The 23,657-nt window shown below is 40.3% G+C and overlaps 1 protein-coding gene across 2 annotated transcripts in view; it reads left to right on the plus strand.

The window, feature by feature from the left end:
* Positions 1-23,657, plus strand: part of LOC115217499 (protein kinase C and casein kinase substrate in neurons protein 1) — a 241,944-nt gene that overhangs the window by 4,608 nt on the left and 213,679 nt on the right. The gene's annotated exons all lie outside the window — the stretch shown is intronic.

The following is a 23,657-nucleotide window of genomic DNA, read 5'->3' on the forward strand; positions in this document are numbered from 1 at the left end:
ATGCATGCACCTTCAACCGTCGGGCGCTGACCTACCAATCCACTTCAGGCGTTCTCAGTTTCCTGTTAAACCCTGCTTCGCAATGTCCATCAATAAATCCCAAGGCCAAACGCTACAAGTCGCTGGGTTACAGTTGGGCGAACAGTGCTTCGCCCACGGTCAACTCTACGTGGGCTGTTCACGCGTTGGGAGGCGCAATGATGTTTTCATGTTTTCGCCCAAAGGGACAGCTAGGAACATCGTATACACAGAAGTATTCGAGTGAAGAGAAGACATTGCAACCTACACATGCGCCTTCGTTCCCTAGAGGGAAAGGACTACATTGGGATTAGTCGTTGCCTACTAGGGGCTCTTACATACCCGGGCAACGCCGGGCTATGCTGCTAGTAAAAGAATAAACGAATGAGTATATATACATGTATGTACATGCATGCATGCACGCATGTGTGTGGGGGTCTGTGTGTGCACATACGAGCACAATGGATTTTATATACAATTTCTGTCTACCAAATTGACTCATAAGACCACATTGTCCAAGGGATACAATAGAAGATTTTGTACCCAAGGTACAAAAAAGTGGTGCTCAGCACCCCACCACCACCACCACCACCTCCTCCAACCCCACCACACACTTACACTCTGATCCCAAATCACATGTTGTAGAAGCAAACATGTTAATTACACCACCATGCCAGCCTATTTTTATGTTAATTCTATTGTGAACATGTGCATTGATACACATCACTATCACTGATTTAGCATTCAGTAGGGCAACACAATAAAGCCATGAAATAGTGACCTAGTAAAGAAATATGTAAATGGCTGAAACACTGACCCACAAAAAATAAACGAAAATTTTAGAACATCAGAAGACAAACTCTTACCTTAACCCTTTCGTAACTGTATTTATTTTCAGGTGCTCTGTATTTCTTCCAATTATTTTAAATATAACAAAGAATTTAGTAAAATAACTTAGTTATCATTAAGCTAGTTTTAGGAACATAAATTGTGACAAAGGTTTGGTGGAAGAACTTTTAAAAACAAGACATTTGTACTACAGAGCCAGAAGCGGCTTCAGGCAGGCTGAGAATTGTTTCTCTATTATATATTTTAACCCTTTTGTTACCATATTTCTGTTGAGATGCTCTGTGTTTCTTTCAATTAATTTTAAAATATAACAAAGAATTTAGGAAAATAACTTAGTTATCATGAAGCTAGTGTTAGGAACATAAATTGTGACTAAGGTTTGGTGGAAGATTTTAATTCAGAACTTATGAAAACAAGACATTTATACTCAGAGCCAGTCGGTTTCAGCCAGGTTGGTAATGAAAGGGTTAACCCATTAGCAATTAAACTGGCCACATCTGGCCAGTTTTACATTCAAATTGGCCATATCTAACCCCTCACACCTAGCCTACACTAACATTTTAAAGATAATCAATCACATTATCAAAACCTCAAATCCATAAGATAATGCATGGTTAATCCAAAATATTTTGAGTAAAAATGCATGATTGGGTTGGTGCATAATTATTGCGGCTTTTTTTTCAACAAATTTCATTCAACAAAAACAATAACAACATGTAACAAAAACATCTTTAAGTGATTATTCCAGAGCATATTCACCATCTACTTCAATTACTGCTTCCCATTTGCTTCGCAGACGGTAAGACTGTCATTTAAAGATGTTTTGTTAAATATTGTGAAGTATATTTGCCACTTAAATGTGGCTAACCCCTAAAGATGGATGCAACTGTAGCTTGTAGCCCCAGGAAGACACCTCCTCCAGCTGGCTATTGACACACTTTCTGTGCCCTATCAGTATTTGCAAAGGGAAGCCATCCTTCCCATCTTCAACCTATGATACACATGGACTCGAGTTTCTGGGTATTGACTCATCATCAGCGTGTGACAATCACACCTCGCTCAGAGACTTATTATTGTTCAATATTGTTATTGTTTTTGTTGAATAAAATTTGTTGAAAAAAATCCGCAATAATTATGCCCCAACACAATACATTTAACAAGATAATCTGAACACCAAAGAGTTAAAAATCTCTTGATTCTAGATTCAGCTTCCCTGTCAGGAATTTCCTCTCTAATTCTACTATAGATTCAGCTATGAGAACATGATTATCAGTATATAGTAAGTTCCCATGAAGGCAGCGAGCTTGCAGAAACATTAGCACACCGGGCGAAATGCTCAGCGGTATTTCGTCTGCTGCTACGTTCCGAGTTCAAATTTCAACTTTGCCTTTCATCCTTTCGGGGTCGGTAAATTAAGTGCCAGTTACACACTGGGGATCGATGTAATCGATTTAATCTGTTTGTCTGTCCTTGTTTGTCCTCTCTGTGTTTAGTCCTTTGTGGGTAGTAAAGAAATAGGTATTTCGTCTGCCGTTACGTTCTGAGTTCAAATTCCGCCAAGGTCGACTTTGCCTTTCATCCTTTCAGGGTTGATAAATAAAGTATCCAGTTATGCACTGGGGGTCGATGTAATCGACTTAATCCCTTTGTCTGGCCTTGTTTGTCCCCTCTATGTTTAGCCCCTTGTGGGCAATAAAGAAATATATATAGTAAGCTCCCATGGACAGGTAGTCTTTCTCTCCTCTATATTGACCTGTAGGATTGTTATGACCAGAAGGAGACTGAGGACTGAACTTTGAGGGATTCCTACCCACAAGCTAAATTTGTTACTAAAATTATTGTTGACCTGTACTCTACTTACCACTCACTTTACCTGCTGTCTTTATACGTCACTTGTGCAGCACTCACAAACTGGTCAACTGCACCAAGTTTCCTTTGTGGCCACAAGATCAGTGAACATAATACTCTGTCAAACATCTTCTCCAAGTCAATAAATGCCAGCAATAGGGGTTTACTCTTAGCCAAATGTTTCTCCTACATATGTTGGACATATGTTGGACAACAGAGGTTTAAATTAAATATACTGCATAAATGACTGTAACAATAAAAAAATTTGTAGATGTATTATTCTTCTCATTCATTGAATTTTCTAATATATATGTGTATATATATATATGTGTGTGTGTGTGTGTGTGTGTGTAATACATATATGTGTGCATATTTATATTTATATGCATATATGTGAGTATGTGTGTGTATGTATATATATATATATATGCATGTGTGTGTTTGTGTACATATATACACACACACATACACACTCACACACACACACACACTCATACACACACACACACATAAGATATTAAGCAAAGCAATGCCAAAGTGTGTTGCTTTAACCATTCCATAGATTCCAAAGTACAATACAATACCAGCACACTTTGGACAATTGTCCTTCAAATAGAACACCTAACATGCATCAGAGTGGGCAGCTGCACATGAAAAGTGCAAGTGGGTGGCTGCACACAATAAGAGCAAGTGGGTGGCTGCACACAAATGTGCAAGTGGGTGTCTGCACATTATAATGCAAGTGGACGGTTTCTTTTACTGCGAGTATAATAACAATGCAGTTCTTGACACAGATATGCATTTTAATATTAGATGCATTTGTATGGTTTCCATGGCAACAGTACAGTCTCAGCATTTGATGCTTCTTCCTTCTTTCCCATATTTTGCAGTAGCCATATGAGAAAGCTTCTACGTGGTTGCTCGATTTGCTGGAAATAGCAGGCATATCTAACTCAAATCGTCCCGCTCCACATATACAGACACAGACACACAAGCGCAAAAATACACAGACAGACACACAGACAAACACACAGACACACACACACACACACACACACACACACACACACATGCACATACATGCACATGCACATACACACATACATACACACACACACATTGTCTTAACAGCAAAGTGTAGTCCTAAATATGTAACATATGGAAAATTAAAACAAGATGGTCATAGGTGGAATGTCTGTGGTCACTTTGATCATAAGTCCACTCAATCACGACTGACCTAGGGCTAATATCTTGGGCAAGAGTCTTTTATTATAGCCCCAGGCCAACCGGTACTCTGTGAATGAATTTGGTAGATGGAAACTGGAAGCCCATCATATCTGTGTGTGTGTGTGTGTGTGTGTGTGTGTGTGTGTGTGTGTGTGTGTGTGTGTGTGTGTGTGTGTGTGTGTGTGTGTTTGTCCCTCCTTTATCAGTTGACAACTGGTATTGGTTTGTTTACATCCATGTAATGTAGCGGTTTTGCAAAGGAAATCAGTTGAATAAGTCTCAGGCTTAAAAATAAGTGCAGGGGTCAAATGGAACGAGAAGGGAAAAAATGGAGAGAGAAAAATAATGTGTAGGGGTTAATGGTTCAAATCTCTGTGTGTGTGTCTTTGTCTCTGTTTTGTCCTCCACCACTGCTTGGCAAGTGGTGTTGGTGTGTTTATGTCCCCATAACTTAGCAGTTCAGCAAAAGAGACTGATAGAATAAGTACCAGGCTTAGCAAAAGAATGAAATACTGGGGCCAATTCAGTCTATTAAAAATATTTTTTCAAGGTGGTGCTTCTGTGCTTCTGTGCCGGTGGCACATAAAAAGCACCAAACGATCGTGGCCGCTGCCAGCCTCCCCTGGCACCTGTGCTGGAGGCACATAAAAAGCACCCATTACACTCACAGAGTGGTTATCGTTAGGAAGGGCATCCAGCTGTAGAAACACTGCCAGATCAGACTGGAGCCTGGTGCAGACCCCGGTCGAACCATCCAACTCATGCTAGCATGGAAAACGGACGTTAAACGATGATGATGATGATGACATATATATATATATGTATATATATAGACATTCCTGACTGGCGTCCGTGTCGGTAACACGTAAAAAGCACCAACCGATCGTGGCCATTTGCCAGCCTCCACTGGCCCCTGTGTCGGTGGCAGGTAAAAAGCACCCACAACACTCACAGAGTGGTTCTCGTTAGGAAGGGCATCCAGCTGTAGAAACACTGCCAGATCAGACTGGAGCCTGGTGCAGCCTCCTGGCTTCCCAGACCCCGGTCGAACCGTCCAACCCCTGCTAGCACAGAAAACGGACGTTAAACAATGATGATGATGATGATGATGTGCCCCAATTATTTACCAGTGGTTTTAAGCATTTACCATCCTTTCAACTATCAAGCAGGGATTTTTACAATTCTACCACCTTACCAGCTCTTAATGATTTTGACTATTACATTATTCTATCAATTATCTACTCATGGTTTTGACAATTCTACATTCTGCCAGCTATCTATGAGTAGTTCTGACCTCCTTATGAGAGCTCAAAATCTCTCGTGGAGGCGTCATCCAACCAAAGTACAAATATATGGGAAATTACCACCTGTATCATCTCTTGTGAAAGGTAGAAGAGTCCAGTTTGCTGGACATTGTTGCAGAGCTGAAAAAGAGGTAATTTCTACTCTTCTCCTCTGGAAGTCATCTGCTCGCGATACCAGAGGGCGCACACTCTCCTACTCTGATGTAATCTCCAGGGATACAGGCATCCAGCAACAGGACCTCCTTAATGCTATGATGGACTGTGAGGTCTGGTGTAATACAGTAAATTCCATTGTTTCGACCACGGTCGAACAATGATGATGATGAGTTCTGACCAGTCTACCAGTACTTTTGATCAATATGTTTTTATCATTCTACCGTCTACCAGTGATTTTGCCCATTCTACAATTCTACCAGTTATTCATCAGTGGTTTTAAGAGTTTTAGCAGCCTGCCATCTATATCTATCTATAACTTTGACAACTCTATCATTCTATCAGCTAAATCTAGCAGAGCTTTTGACTATTATAACATTCTTTCAACTAAATTTTACCAATAGTTTTAACCAGTCTACCATTCTACCAGCTATATATACCAGTAGATTTGACCATTCTACCATTCTGCTGGCTGGTTTTGACAACAGCTCCCATGACTTTCGGAAACATTTTTTCATGCTAAGAGTTGCTGAAGCATGGAACAAACTGCTGTCATTAGTTGTTAGTTGTCGGAGCACTGCATCCTTCAAAACTTCCATGCTTCCTGAGATTCGCCAACACTACACCTGATTTTCTCCCCTCCATAAACACGCAAGCATGTATCTGACTCATACAATGATCACTTTCCAGACATTTGTACATTACTGCATATGCTTTACACACACTTTTGACAAGTTGTGGTGCACCTGAGCACTGTATACAATAATTTCATTATATTATATATATCATACATTATCTATTTTTAATTCAGTTTTTGTAAATCCAAGGCATTAGATTTCTATGTTTGGTAATATGACTGATGTGGCTGTCAATATTTCCTTAAAGGAGCTAGCTAAGTTCTTAGTTCCAAGTTAACAAAGAATGAATATATGATCACAGACATTCCAGCCAAGACCATCTCATCTTTTTATAATTATCTCGGACTCAGTTATTCAATATGCTCTTTCCATTTTTAACACAGCAGAATATGATTTAAGAATGAGATTTGACTACTATTTCTAGCATGCCAAGCAACCACACAGAGATTTTCCCATTTGTCTTGCAGGATATCCCTCAACACTAGCCAATCCAATCAATCAGATCAATGATATTTCAATTGTTCTAGTTTTAGTTATCACCTCACCTCACCAACAACAACACTGAACACCTTTTTGATCTCCATGTGTCCAACACACGCGGACATGCCTACAAAGTCAGAAAACAACACAGCTCCCATGACTTTCGGAAACATTTTTTCACGCTCAGAGTTGCTGAAGCATGGAACAAACTGCCTGCGTCAGTTGTTGACTGCCATGACACTGCATCCTTTAAGGCCCTCATGCTTTCCGAAATCCGCCAAAACTACACCTGATTATATATACACTTTAGATGAGTTGTAGTGCACCTGAGCACTGTACACAATTATTATTATTATTATTATTATAACCATCCCATCTTTCTTTTTTTATTTTGGTCAACAGTAGCCACTGTAGACTTTCTTTTCTAAGAAACTAGGGTGTGATTTGAGATTTGGCTGCTATTTCTAGCTGGATCGAGTGACAGCATAATGACTCCCACATTGGCTTCTGTGTTGGCAAAGCAACAATTTCTGGATTGTCAGATAAATTCAATTGCCACGTTTCGTCAAATTCCCAATCTTATTTTAAATCCAGTTTCTGTCTGTCTGGCCATCTCTGTCTGCCTGTCTGTCTGTCAGTCTGTCTGTCTGTCTCTCTCTCTCTCTGTCCCTCTCTTTCTCTCTCTGTCCCTCTCTTTCTCTCTCTGTCCCTCTCTTTCTCTCTTTCCCTCTCTTTCTCTCTGTGTCTCTCTTTCTCTCTCCCTCTTTCTCTTTCTCTATCACTCTCTGTCCCTCTCTCTCTGTCTTCCTCTCTCTCCCCCTCTCTCTCTCCCTCCCTCCCTCTTCCTCTCTCTCTCTCACTCTATCTCTCTCTGTCCCTCTTTCTCTGTCTCTCTTTCTCTGTCTCTCTCTCCCCCTCTCTCCCTCCCTCCCTCTCTCTCTCTTTATTTCATATAATGCTTTCATTTTTATTCCTTTATTTTTTCTTTTTATTTCTTTTTTTGGGTCTTGTCTCTGCCAATTTACCTGCTCGTTAATCCCTCTTTATCCACTTACCTGTCTGTCCATCTATTTGTCCATCCGATTTCTTTTCTGTCAGTCTCTTCCTCTTCACCCCTCTCCCTTCTCCTCTCTCTCTATATATATATATCTTTCCATCTCCCCCTCTCTATCTCACTCCTACTCCCACTATTTTCATTCTACCTCTAACTATCTCTCTTTACCTTTTTTTTTTGTTATTGTTTCCATTACGTTTATTTTTTTTTTTATATTTTATTTTAACTTTTTAATCTGATTCTCTGCAAAACGGGATTTATTTGAACAATAGAAATACACACACACACACACACGTGCATACCCCGCCACACACACACACATACACATACACACGAACACATGCACACATATACACACACGGATACAGGCATTACTGCAAGATTAAGACGTTTGCTTCATACCTATGTGGTTTCAGGTTCAATCCCAGCAAGTACTGCCCAGCTTGCTAACGTTTCTGCCAGCTCACCGCCTTTATTCTGTGAGATTTCTGTCTTCCTCTGATAAAACCATTAAAAAAAAAAAAGACTCCGCCGGTTACGACGACGAGGGTCCCAGCTGATACGATCAACGGAACAGCTTGCTCGTGAAATTAACGTGCAAATGGCTGAGTATTCCACAGACACGTGTACCCTTAACGTAATTCTCGGGGATAATCAGCGTGACACAGAGAGTGACAAGGCTGACCCTTTGAAATACAAGTACAACTCATTTTTGCCAGCTGAGTGGACTGGAGCAACGTGAAATAAAGTGTCTTGCTCAAGGACACAACACGTCGCCGGGAATCGAACTCACAACCTTACGATCATGAGCCGAATGCCCTAACCACTAAGCCACGCGCCCTCACATGATAAAACCATAAAGAAATGATAAAGACCATGGCTTTCTGGGAATCTGCTTCCTGTCCTACTAGCATTTGGCTCAAGAAATCCTGACAAGCGTCACCATTATTATCATTGCCATTGTTGTCATCATTGCTGTCATCATCGTAATCACCATCACAAACAGGGATAGTTTTGTTACTATTGCCATTATTATTTATTTATGCACCCTTTTCGAGCCAAGCCAGGCTCATGGGCCCAGTTTCCCGGTCTCTGTGGCGTATGTGTTCCCCCCAGCTTGACGAGACGCCAGTCCATCGCAGCATTACTCAAGAAATAGGAAGAGACAGTGAGAGAAAGTTGGGGTGAAAGTGTACAACAGGGGTCGCCAGCACCCCCTGCTGGAGCCTCGTAGAGCTTTTAGGTGTTTTCGCTCAATAAACACACACAACGCCCGGTCTGAGAATCGAAACTGTGATCCTCCTACCACAAGTCCACTGCCCTAACCACTGGACCATTGCGCCTCCACGCTATTGCCATTATCATCATTATTTTTACCATCTGTGTAGCTGTCATCAGCTCCACCACTGTCTCTACCACCACTACCACCACCACCACCAATACCATCACCACCACCACCACAGCCGCCACTGCTGCTGCTGCTGCCATCATTCCCACTCCACTGTCACCACCAACACTACTATCACCAACACCACCACAAACATCACTACCCACAAGAAAACACCACCAACATCACCACCACCGCCACAACTACTACCACGACAACCATCACCATCACAAACACCACCACCACCGCCACAGCCACCACCACCACAATCATCACCACCACAGCTGCCATCACCACCACTACCACAGCCACCACCACCACAACCACCACCACCACCACCACAACCACCACCACCACAACCACCACCACCACAGCCACCACCACAACTGCAGCTGCTGCTGCTAACGTCCACACCACCACCATCAATACCAACACCACCTTTGCCACCAACACCACCATCATCATTATTATCGTCATTGCCTCCTTCTCCTCCTCCTCCTCATCATCATCATCATCATCATCAGCAGCATTATTTCCATCAGTGTTTTCATCATAATAACAATTTCAATTCACATTATCGTTAAATGTACTATTGCACTTGTATACTCGTATTTTTCTGTCTAGCGAGACAGATGTAGAGACATTCTCTTCATCCTCATCTGCATCATCACCATCCTCATCACCACCGTCCACATCACCACCAGCACCATCATCATCACCATAACTGGAGATAAGATAGGTGTGGCTAACATCACCATCATCATTATTATCATCATCGTCACTTGCAGCTGCAGATATATCCTCCTCATTATCTTCATCCATCACCATCATCATTATCATCACTTGTGATGAAAAATTCCGGATAAACTGATTAGCAAACTAGCCAGCCACCAGCGAATTACAATCACTATGTGTGGGTTATTTTATTGTATTGGTAAAATGATCCTACCAATATGGTAAAACTAGCAGTATCGCCCGGGATTGCTCGGGTTTGTTTTCTTTTCGACCCTTTAAAATTTGAATTTTTGAAAAGTAAAAATTTTGCATTATGTAGTTTGTTATTCTCTTTAAGTGAATATTTTTCTGGTTGAAATACACCGAAAAATGGCGACACAGCAGTCAAAAAATCGTAAAAAATAGGGATTTTCATAGAAAAAACCCCACCTTTTTTATGTAAATAATTTTTGGTGTTAACATGGTCTGATTTGAATTTTTTCTTCTACGGAATGAAGAACAAGCCTTCTATCATACTCTCAATTTTGGTCAACTTGCGCCGCAGGGTCTCGGAGGAGATAGTGTTAGTTGAAGGCTACCAAACCTGCCACACACAGACAACTTCAGCTTTATATATAGAGAGATTAATATTTGTGTGTTTGCATTGATATATATCACATTTGGTTACTTATAAGACAAACCCTTTTTTTTGTCAGATAAAAAAATGTCTAAGCAAATCATCTTGGGTGCTAATTGTGAAGTTGGGTCACCTATAAGCTTTAATGCTTTAAAATGTTTTTTTTTCCCCCTCCTGAAAATGCAATGCTGAAATTAGAGCGCATCAAATATACCTATGTATCCTTTATGCCATCAAATATGGTATACGACTCTTACTCTATCTTTTATTCCCCCTCTCGTTTTTCTTCTTATCTCTTGCTCCCTCTCTCTCACATTTCTTGGCCCTCTCTTTCTTTAACTCCCACTAATTTCCCACTCGTTTATCTCCCATGCACCCTTCCCTTTGTCTCTGATTTGTTTTTTTTTTTCTAATCCTTCAATCCCGCTGCCCCCTACACATTTCTTCTCTTTCCATGCAACCAGTGTCCAGCCAGCCATGATCTTTCTTTCTTGGCCTGGCTGCCAGCCATCAACATGTATTGTGTCCATCTCCCATGCTCCAGCCTTTAGGCTTTTACTCCATACATGCCAGCTCAATTTGAATCGTTCTCAGTTGAAAGACGACTATTGTTATTTCTTGTTGTTTGTATGCATAATTCAGTACCATATTCTCCGTTTTTTTTGTTTATTTGTTTGTTTTTTCTTTTTTGCTGTACACATTCGCTAGCTTTCTTACAAAGGGGTCTAATGCTCTTAGCTTAGACGCTTAGACTTTTTGGGGGACAACCAGATTGAACCATCTCAAGTGTAACTGTCCGAAATGGTTGTGACTTCTGGTACTTGAATGACCCATCTTCTTTGCCTGTCCTAATTGTTGCTTCTCTTGTCCACCTTTGTGCCGTCTATCTGTCCTCTATTGCATTTTTGTTCCATTGATATATATATATATATATCGTAATATATTTAAGAAGATATGTTTATCTGATGAAACCTCATTATATTAAAACAGTATTTTATTATTCTTGAAAAACTTGTTTTTATTAATGGTGTTAAAACAGCTGTAATTTACTAGATGTGTCATTTGTTTGTATGAAGTAATTAAGCTGAATTGAATTTCTCATTTAATGATTAAATTATTTATTTGTTCAATTTATTATTTTGGTTTCCATTTATAATTTATATATATATATATATATATATATATATACACACACACACTTATATAAATGATATGACATATGACTTCTCATCATCACAGTTATATCTGAACTGTTATAATATATCAAATATTCCTGGTGTTTACTTATTACTCTCCAACTGTATATCTTCAATAAGCACTCCACGATATCTCTATTTACTAATTCCTACGACCTCTACACTATGACTGACACACTTCTCAGACTATTCCGTGCATGCTCATTTATACTAACTAGTATAGTTCACTTAACCAATCACAGGGGTGTACAGATTCGCTATGCAATAATAAAGCTACAAGATTCAAGAGAATCAAGTACTTAAATAGTAAAAGCGTCCAGGTTGGTGATAGCGATATAAATATGTGTGTGTGTGTGTGTTAAAAGTCTTTGTGAAAATTGCTTGATGCAGTTTTACTAAGTATAAAAAAGATCCTTTTCAAAAACTTATTTTTTAAAAAGAAGTTGTAAATTCTGTATCAGAATGTCACTAACCTTTTTGGAATAAGTTTCCAGTGTGGGTGAGTGTGAGCGCTTTCAATTATCTTCATAAATATATATCTGTATATATCCTTATATATATATATATATATGTATGATAGATCGTTAGCCACTACACATATTTTCTTTCACTCCTTGTTTCTCTCCTTGTTTTTTTTCTGTGTACCTTTCTGTAGAAGAGCGTAGGCTCGAAACGTAAAAGACTTTTTCTATTCCTGAGTGCTATACTAATACATCTGTTTGTTTTGTACATCACCTGTCTTCGTCTTTTGTTTATTTTCATAAACTTTCCCATTATATATATATATATATATTAATTATATATATATACATACATACAAAATATGGGGGTTTAGTTCACAGGTGTTCTAAACAATTAGGTACATGGATTTACCCAGGATTGCACCTAGGACTTATGGACTTATTTCTACAAGGTCAGAAAGTTGAAATGTGAACTTTTATGCTTTTTATGCTTCTTTTTTCTTCTCTTTCTTCATGTCCTTATTCCTTTACTCCTGTCCTCTATGTCATCACTTCATTAATCTATAACCTCATTTTCCCTATTTGTCTCCAATGATGGAATATCCCATGCTCTGGGATACCCCAGAAACAGCTGTAAGACTTTGAATTTTTTCCAATTATAATAATGAATATTACTTGAGATGTTTGCCTTGCCTTAACATTTGTTGACCTCTTTAACAATTATATATCATCATCATCATCATCATATAACAACAAATGCTTACTTGCTAAAGTAAATGTGGATTTGAACTCCAGTTATGCATTCATTCACAAATGGTTGATTGAATACATGAGTCATCAAGGTCACATGTGGGCACACTCACTGCACCTATTGCTCCACTGTCTATAGATTCTAGATCTGAATGAATTGCAAGTTTCAAGTTAGGTGAGAGATAAACAATAAAAAACAGATGGATTGTGCATCATTTACATTAAACGATAAACGTCGCCCTTTTCAAGCGTAGCCAAGCTCATGGGCCCGGTTTCCCGGTTTCTGTGGCGTATGTGTCCCCCCCCCCAGCTGGACGGGATGCCAGTCCATCGCAGCGTTACTCAAGAAACAGGAAGAGACAGTGAGAGAAAGTTGGGGTGAAAGAGTACAACAGTGTTCGCCACCACCCTCTGCCGGAGCCTCGTGGAGCTTTTAGGTGTTTTTGCTCAATAAACACACACAATGCCTAGTCCGGGAATCGAAACCGTGATCCTCCGCCCGCGAGGTAACTTTTTAGGTGCAATCCCATGGTCAGTCATGACCGAAGGGGGTCTCGGCATTCAGGTCACTGCCTGGAATCGAACTTGGAATCTTGAAATGAGAACCCAGGTTCGAAATTTCCCAAGACACATGATGAAGGCTGGAGGGTATATCAGCCAAAATGTTGTGTTAACAACAAACAAGATGAGGACAAATATCCGTCAAGTGTAAATTATGTAAATAATGTACATAATTCCTCATCTCTTAAATATAGAACTAGATGGGTTGTGTTTCACCACAGCTGTTTCAAACATGTTTTTAATGCAAAAAAAAAAAAAAACTGCTCCTACCCATTCTATACCTTCTGTGATCCTGGAACTATGCAAGTAACAGTATTTCATTGTCACAAATGTGAAGCCCCTACCTCTGCTGCAATGAATGACCCATTGGCAGTGGGTCCTAAAAATTTCAGCCATCAGGGGTCAATGAAGATATCAACTGATTATGTAACACTCCAACAAAGCATGCAGTTACTTGGTGAGGGTAAAAAAACTGTAATTGCTCTCACGTATACTACATCTTTCATATACTCAAATCCCTCGAGGTTATGGTCTCATTTGGCAAGCCAAATGAGACCATAACTTTGTGGCCTATGCCAGGGGTGTAACGAGCCCACTTATGCATACCTTTCCTTCATTGGACACTAAACTCTGCTTGTGAAGACCTGTTGAGGCAAGTGAAATCGAAGTCAAATTCAATGACTGGCATCCATGCTAGTGGAGCGCTAAGAGCACCAACCGAGCGTGATCGTTGCCAGAGCAGCTAACTGGCTTCTGTGCTGGTGGCACGTAAAAAGCACAATTCGAGGGTGATCATTACCACTTTTACTTTACTGGAACTTATGCCGGTGGCATGTGAAAAAACATTCAGGCGAAGTCATTGCCAGTGCTGCTGGACTAGTTCCTGTGCAGGTGGGACGTAAAAAACACCATTTGAGCGTGGCGGTTGCCAGTACTGCCTGACTGGCCCACGTGCCGGTGGCATGTAAATGCACCCACTACACTCTTGGAGTGGTTGGCGTTAGGAAGGGCATCCAGCTGTAGAAATTCTGCCAGATCAAGATTGGAGCCTGGTGCAGCCATCTGGTTCACCAGTCCTCCGTCAATTCGTCCAACCCATGCCAGCATGGAAAGCGGACGTTAAACGATGATGATGATAATGATGATGTTTGTATGTATGTATATGTATGTGTGTGTATATATATATATGTGTGTGTGTGTATGTATATATATATGTGTGTGTGTGAGTGTATGTGTGTATGTGTGTATATATATATATATAATAAAATATTAGGGAATAAATCCAAACATTTTAATATAATATATATATATATAATACACACATGCAAAAATACATAGATGCATACATGCATACATACATGCATAAATACACGCCTACATACATACATGTATACATATATGGACATATATACTTACAAGTATATATGTAAACACACACACATATGTATATGCGTATACATACACACTCATATTCGTCCACTTAGAAATCTGTTTGTGTGTATGTGTGTGTGTGTGTATACTTGTTTGCATGTGTCTGTGTGTACCAACAACAGTAGCATAATAGCATAGTAGCATATATATCATCATCATCATCCATCATCATCATGATATATATATATATATACTCACACGCACACAAACTGATGCCATAAACACGCACACACACACAAATACACACACATGCATACATGTGTGTATGTGTATGTATGTATGTATGTAGGTGTGCATGATGTCCGAGTGAAATACTTTTGTTCGCAGTACAAACGGTTCCAGTGACATTAATGACTAAAATAATCCCATTCTTATTTCAAGAATTTCCTGAGAGAGAGAAAGAGAGAGAGAGAGAGAGAGAGAGAGAGAGAAAGAAAGAGGGAGAGAGAGAAAAAGAGAGAGGGAGAGTGAGAGAGAGAAATTCCTGTTGGTCAAGATGAAATCCTAACAAACATTATTATTACCTGCCTGTCTGCCTGCCTTGTATTCAAATTGAACCCGCAGTCATTAGACTGGAGTCTATTTCAAGCGTAGGATTGATGACTTCTCTATAAACATATATACTCTAATCTTCTCAGGGATCAAGATTATTTCCCCACAAAGCCGGATTAACCTTGACCTAGGCTTATGAGGTATTAACTTGATCTAAACTATTATAATCTATAGGAATGCGATATCTTCTTTATCTTTTTTTTAAAATCGTTTGGTTAAAAGGTATTATGGATAATTTTAAAAGCATTAATCGATAGCTTTGTGGGTTTTTTTGGGGTTTTTTTTGTTGTTTTTGTTTTTTGTGTTGGTTATTAGTTGAACAAATTGGAAAATACTTTTTGAGAAATGTGTAATAGCAAGTCATAGAATGAATTATCTTCTTGCAGTCCGAGTGGATGAAATATGAAAGTGGGTGAATGCATCAATCCAGTGAGGTGAGTGTGTGTGTGTGTGTGTGTGTGTGTGTGTGTGTGTGCGGATGTGTGCCTATGTGTGCATTGGGGAGAGGGAGAGAAGGCAAAAGTGGGAGGGAGGGAGAAAGAGAGAGAAAGAAAGAGGGAGAGATAGAAAGAGAGAGGGAGGGAGAGAAAGTAAAAAGGGAGAGAGGAGGAGGGTGATGGAGGGAGGGAGAGAGGAGAAGAGAGAGGGTGGGAGGAGAGGGGAGGGAAAAGAGGGAGGAGAGGGGGGCGAGAGAAAGAGAGAGAGAGAGACAGAGAGAAAGAGGGGGAGTGAACGAGAGAGAGAGAGTTCTGTTAAAATAGCCATTGTGCATTGTGGCCTGGCAGTCATTTCTGTGCATGGCAACCTGACCCAACCGATGAAGAAAGGAGGTGGATTGAGGAGCCAGGATGCTGGACATTTCCATTACTTTAGGTTTAAGAAAACAGCCAGTATTTTTTGTCAGCTTTCTCTGTCTTTTGGACAAGAAAATAAGGGCCCAATTGTGATTTCACTTGGGCACCACTGGAGAAAGTTTCACTGTAAGTTACATCACTGACCACTTCAAAATGCAAAGATTAGGACCCTGTCCAGTCTTTTACCATCTTTGCTGTTGAATTCCACACATTCCAGTATTTAAAGCAAATCTTTTATCTTTATTTTTTTTCTTGTTTCAGTTGTGGCCATGCTGGAGCATAGTCTTGAAGAGCTTAGTCAAAGAATTTGGCCCCAGTACTTATTCTTTTAGCATCTTACACTTATTCTGCCAGTCTCTTTTGCCAAATTACTCAAATTATAAGGATGTAAACAAACCAACTTCACATGGAAATCACTCAGGACATGCTGGACAATGCAAACCATGATCCAGACATCATGAAGACCAACATCACTTGTGACAGGACATAGGTTTATGGTCTCTGTTTGATGTGTTTGGTCATCTTGCAAGAAAATGAAAATCTGATGAGCTTGCATTACACATCTGTACTCTAAGTACAACAGTCAAAGACTTATGTGCCCCACCAGCACAAATTTTTTACAAATGCACAGTCCCCTGCCACCCAAAGGATTTTGCCCACACAGCATCAGTTTTGGCAGAAAAAAATAAAGTTGGATACGTTTTCAATGCACCTCGTATATCAGAGGTAAAAAATAATCATCCTGGCAACAGCTAATAAGATTATCAAGCACATTTCAGCATTCTTGAGCTTTGGCAATAACGTGTATTCACAGTCACTTGCCTAAATGAAATCTATCACCTCCAATATGTAGGAAACAGTGAATAATACACACACTGATATTGCAAACAGCTGCTGGGCTGAATAAAAACTCAGTGTATGCAATTGAAGCAGCACTAGATTAAATTAATCATGTACATAGTATACTTAACATATATACACCACTGACAGGTAAGATACAGCAGTTTTCACCTGAGATATAGTCTCTTATAGATGTGCTGTGTAAAAAAACCCTACAATATCATCTGATGAAAGTCATCCCAGGATCAGCAGCTAACAAGATTTTATCTTAGACAAAAATCACAGCGTCTTGCCTACTGATGGTATATATATCAAGTGTGATACATAGATCATCATCATCATCGTTTAACATCCGCTTTCCATGCTAGCTTGGGTTGGACGATTTTGACTGAGGGCTGGTGAACCAGATGGCTGCACCAGGCTCCAATCTTGATCTGGCAGTGTTTCTACTGCTGGATGCCCTTCCTAATGCCAACCACTCCAAGAGTGTTGTGGGTGCTTTTTACGTGCCACCGGCATGGGGGCCAGTCAGGCGGTACTGGCAATGACCTCACTCGAATCTTTTTACACGTGCCACCGGCACAGGTGCCAGTAAGGCGACACTGGTAACGATCACGTTTGAATGGTGCCTTTTACGTGCCACCGGCACGGAGCCAGTTGGCTGCTTTGGCAACGATCATGCTCAGATGGTGCTCTTGGCACCGTACTAGCATGGATGCCAGTCATTGAATTCGATTTTGATATAACAGATGACTATTATACGTAAATTATTAAAAAAAACGGATTTAAAATGATTTGTTTTTTCTACTTATGTCTCATCACAGGGGTACAGGTCTCATTCAAGCATGACACATGTTGATTCTTTGTTTTTAATCAAGCTAGAGCTATTAAGTACTTACGGATAGAAGAAGATTATTTACACTTGAATGAACAGACAAATTGTTGTTTAACCCATGGCAGCCAGACCTATGATCAACCAAACTTTTGATCAGCCAGAGCTATGATTAACCAGTCCCTTGGTCAACCAAATCTATGATCAACCAGACCTATGGTCAAAAGGCATTCCAACCATGACCATCACATATTTTCAGGTGCAGTGTGTAACAGACTGGACAACCATGTACATAGCAGCTTCCAAGGCTTTTGGGGTTGGTATTGTTTGTGTCAATATTTCTTAATTAGTAAATCTGTAAGATTTAATTAGGGAGTTGACTTGTTGACTTGATGTAATTAATCTTAGTTTAAAAGAGAGAGAGGGAGAGCGAAATAATTGGATTTGGAGTTTTAATTAATATTAATCATAGCAATGTCCTTATATAAAATTAACCTTGTACTCTACAAGGTAAAATTAACCACTATTGTTTCCAGGTTAACTCTGACCTGGATTAGTATCATCTGCCAAGGTCCCAGTTATGGGTGATTAGCATGTCACCGGAAGAAGGTCACTCACAGACACTCTGACAGACCCAGGCAGATGAAGCCCTTTAGCCCTTTCGTTGTTCATCTAAGAGAAGGTAACTCCATACAGTTCCTGCATGTGATAACTACTGGACTCAAAGCACTTATTGACCTGACTGATACAGGTCTGAAAGATGGGAAAGTGAGACTGGCTCTGCACAAACCATTGCCCCACAAATAATAATATTCACCATAGGCAGCGAGCTGGCAGAATCATTAGCACGCCGGATGAAATGCTTAGCGGTATGTCCTGAGTTCAAATTCCGCCAAGGTCAATTTTGCCTTTCATTCTTTCAGGATCAATTAAATAAGTGCCAGTTACGCACTGGGGTCAATATAATCGACTTAATATGTTTGACTGTCCTTGTTTGTCCCTTCTGTGTTTAGCCCCTTGTGGGTAGTAAAGAAATAGGTATTTTGTCTGTCTTATGTTCTGAGTTCAAATTCTGCCGAAGTCAACTTTGCCTTTCATCCTTTCGGGGTCGATTAAATAAGTACCAGTTACGCACAGGGGTCGATGTAATCGACTTAATCCCTTTGTCTGTCCTTATTTGTCCCCTCTATGTTTAGCCCCTTGTGGACAATAAAGAAATAAGAAATGTTAGCATGCCAGGTGAAATGCTTAGTGGTATTTCGTCTGTCTTTATGTTCTGAGATCAAATTCTGCCGAGGTCGACTTTGCCTTTCATCCTTTTGGGATCAATAAATTAAGTACCAGCTGTGCACTGGAGTTGATCTAATCGACTGGTCCACTCACCCGACGTTGCTGGCCTTGTGCCAAAATTTGAAAGTAATATTTTTTCTTGACTTCTTTTTCTCTCCCCTTGTTCTTGATTAGACAAACCATGACAAGAGAAAGGTTGGCTGACTGGCTGGTTGGCTGGTTGGTTGGTTGGTTGGTTGGTTGGTTGGTTGGCCCGGTCAGTCAGTTGGCTGGCTGGTTGGTGTATTTGAGGGCAATTATTGTGTTGGGGTTGGCATGTGATAAGAAAAGGATGATGCTAACTGAGTGGAAAAATTAATCACAAGGCTTTCCGTTAATGATAGCCAAGGAGCAGTGTAAGGTCAACAAAGACTAACGACAACAACAACTACAACTACTACTACTACTACTACTACTACTACTACAACTACTACGACGACGACGACCACCACTACTACTACTACTAATACTACTGCCACCACCGCCACCACCACCACTACTACTACTAATATAAGGAATTGCAAAAAGGAAAAAAAAAACCCTGTTAAGTTCTTCAGCCCGGTCAGTGTTAGCCTGGAAAAGTAAAGGAAGACAATGATGATGTTGATGGTGATGATGACGATGGTAATGATGAGGAAGATGATGATGATGGTGGTGATGACGATGGTAATAACAACAACAACAATTATAGTAGTAAAGATGTATTTATTTACACTAATAATTTATTTGATTGAAGCAGTGTAATACTACTATACAATAAAAAAAATTAGGGTGTACAAGCACACTAAACACACACACACACCACACACACACATACAAACACACTTGTCTGCACACATAAGCATTCTCCATCCACCAACTCCACCACACATACACACACACACACACACACACACACACACGCATAAAAATATAGAATGAAATACACGAGAACAAAGGTTGGCAATTTTCCTCTGTTGGTGTGTGTACGAGATAATAAAGGACCCCCACAAGTAGAGAAACTCTGTAAGACCCAGAGATCCCTACCAACCCATAATGATATGGGGGTGGCAACGATGATGATGATGATGATGATAATGGTGATGCATATGAGTATACATATACACACATATACATGTTATAGGTACATGTGAGTATGTACATATATACACACATACATGTGTGTGTGTGTGTGTGTGTGTATGAGGGAGAATCAAACCTTATACACACTCCTATTTTTTCAATGTATTTACACAAAAGCAGGGGATAAATAAGTACATAGTCTCCTTCCTTTTCGATGCACTTGGTCCAGCGATCTAAAACCTTGCATATTCCCTCCAAGAAGAAGGTTTCCAGTTGGTTGTGCAACCATTTATGCCCCACTTTCTTCACATCTTCATCTGTAGGAAATCAAAGACCTCGTAAACCATTTTCAAGTGGTCCAAAGATATGATAGTCGGAAGGGACGAGACCTGCGCCGTAAACAGGCTGTTCTAGCACCTCAAAACCCAATTGGTTAATGGTTTCAACAGTCTGGGTGGCCATGTGTGGGCGTGCATTATCATGCAGCAACAAAACTTTCTTTGACTATAGGCTTCAGCGTTTGGTACAAATTGCTGGCTTCAGTTTGCTGGCCCACAAAGCACTGAATCTTGCACTGTTGATCATACACCCCATTTCCAGGTAGTCTTCCAGTATAGGCCCTTTTGAGTCCCAAAACAGGGTTAGCATCACCTTTTCCACGGAAGACTGAGCCTTAAATTCCTTCATTGCTGGCGAGCCAGAATGTTTCCACTCCATACTCTGTCATAAAAAAAAGCAACAGCAACAACAACAACAACAGTGACTATTCTGCTCAAAAATTCCTCACCCTCACTGTTGTAGTGACCAAGTAAATGTTGGCAGACCTCAAGACATTTGTGGTTGTGTTCTACAGTAAGCTCTCTTGGCACCCATCTTACACAGACTTTATGGAAGCTGAGCTCATCACAGATGATTTAATAGGCAAAACCATGACTAATCTGCAGAGAACGAGCTACCTCATTGATGATAACTGACCAGTTCACCATTACCATCTCATAAGCTTGCTGAATCTGCTCATCATTGGTGAAGGTTGATAGGCATTCTGTTCCCTCTTTGTGTATCATGTTTGTTCAGCCACTTTTAAACTCCTCGATCCACTCATACACACTTCTATACACCGGAGCGAAAATATCTAAAGCTCCACAAGGCTCTGGCAGGGGGTGGTGGCGATCCCTGCTGTACTCTTTCACCACAACTTTCTCTCACTCTTTCTTCTGTTGGCCTGCTCGCTTAGCCAGTGGGGTGGCGTCATTGAAGGCTAAAACAAGCGCATTGTGACCAGCAATGTGTAGCAACATCTGATAGCCTGGTCAGTCACAGTGATCACGGTGAGATATATATATTTTAAAAAATTTATTTTTTTAATCTAGTTTCAGCTCACAAGCTGTGGCCATGCTGGGGCACTGCCATTTTGTGTTGCTACATGATTTTACTTCACGAATGCTTTTTAGCAATTGCCATTTGGTGCATGAGAGAGTTCGATGCAGCTGCCCTCATCTGCACCTCCTGCCATGAAGTTGGTTCATCTGGGACACCTGACAAGAAGAGATCCAGTTTTATTTTAAAGACATCTGCATCCACCCCATGCAGGTCTCTTAGGTTCTTCGGGAGGATATTGAAGAGCTGTGGGCCTCGGAAGCCCAGGCTATCACAGTATCTTGTCCTACATCTTGATGGCAAATTTGGAGTCCTTGGCACTATGCAGTGGCGCCCAGTTCTGGCATTTGTGTAACTCTCGATGCCAAAGTTTGGTACAAGTCCTCCTAGGATCTTCCAGATGTATGTTATGGCATATCTTTCTCACCTACGCTATATATATGTATATATATATCACATCAGTTGGTGAAGAGGATCAGCCTGTAAAAGTCCTGTGCCTGTGGCATGTTAAAAGCACCCAGCACACACTATAAAGTTGAAGGTTTAGATGTTATAGGTTGTGGTGTCATCTAATGAGACTCCGTTCAGAAGGCTGTTATCTTGTTTGGTAGTAAACCCAGATGAAGAACATATAAAACACAAAGTGGTAACTTTAAACATGCTTATTGTGGTCACACTTGCCCAAGGTGCCACGCAGTGGGACTGAACCCAGAACCATGTGGTTGGTAAGCAAGCTTGAACCTGAAAGGATGAAAAGCACCACCACTACCAGATGCAGGGCATCCAGTTTTGGTCTTTACTTAGCTTTGGACAATAGCAGTAGTGATGGTAGTAGCAGTGGCGGTGCTAGTGATGGTGGTGGTGGTGGTGGTGATGGCAGCGATGATGATGATGGGAACCATGGTGTGTGGGTGAGTGATGTTGATGGTGGTGGCGGTGGTAGTGGTGGTGGTGGTGGCAGTGGCGGTGGCGGTGATGCTGGTGGGAGTGATGTTGATAACGGCAGTGATAATCATGATAATGATGAGGAGGGGAATAACTATGACGATGGTGATGATGGTGATGACAATGATGATGGTGTTGGTGGTGGTGCTGGTGGGGGGGTGATGACAATGATGATGGTGATGATGATGGTGATGATGATCGTGATGATGATGATGATGATGGTGGTGGTGGTGATGATGATGATGATGTTGGTGGTGGTGGTGTGATGATGATGATGTGGAGGAGGAGGAAGAGGAGGAGGAGGAGGAGCAGCAGCAGCAGTCAGGACGAAAACAATCTAATACAAATTGACTTCATAGATATCACAATTATTTTTAATTAACTTCACTCACAGGTATTTCTCATTCAGCTTTTGATTCATACATAATTTTTGTATTATTCTATTATTTATTATTTTTTGCCTGAAATAACGACATTTTAAGGTTATTCCTGAAATAAAAATTAAAAAAAAGGTCTTCCCTTCCACTATGCTCTCCTCCCCCACCGCTAACCCTAACCCCCCTCCCCAGCTATTGTTGTTTCTGTCTTACTTGTAAAACCTAATTTAAATGCAACATGTGAATGCTTCGCCACATGTCTCTGAGGTAACATTCTGATCGTATCAGGCTACCAATGTACAGCTTAATCCAACTTACTAGTTTTCCATACAAGTTTCGAAAGAATGTGGATTATCTGATTAGTCTGATTTAAAAGGAGATTTATTATCAATTGCAGGTGATTGAACTACCATCATTGCTGTTGTTGTTGTTGCTGCTGTTGTTGTTTTTGTTGTTGTACTCTTCACTAGGCAAAGCAATTTTTTTTTTCTTTTTTTGGTGGGAGAAATAGTAAATATATAAAAAAAAAACAACAGCAACAACAACAACAACAACAGTGACTAAAATACTTGGGTGGACTAACCGACATATAGAAAATACATTTAATATCATTTAAATGGCTCTAATACACCCATACCTGGGTCTGTAGATTAAATGAACGCTTATATTAATAAACCCCATGTGACCTTTCCATGGAGTTAGAAAAAGAAGAAAATAATTTACAGAAGTTTTTTCCAGTAGTAACAATATAAGCAAAGGTTGTTGTTGTCGTTGTTGCTGT

The sequence above is a fragment of the Octopus sinensis genome, linkage group LG11 (genome assembly GCF_006345805.1).
Source record: "Octopus sinensis linkage group LG11, ASM634580v1, whole genome shotgun sequence".
In the NCBI taxonomy this organism is placed as follows: Eukaryota; Metazoa; Mollusca; class Cephalopoda; order Octopoda; family Octopodidae; genus Octopus; species Octopus sinensis.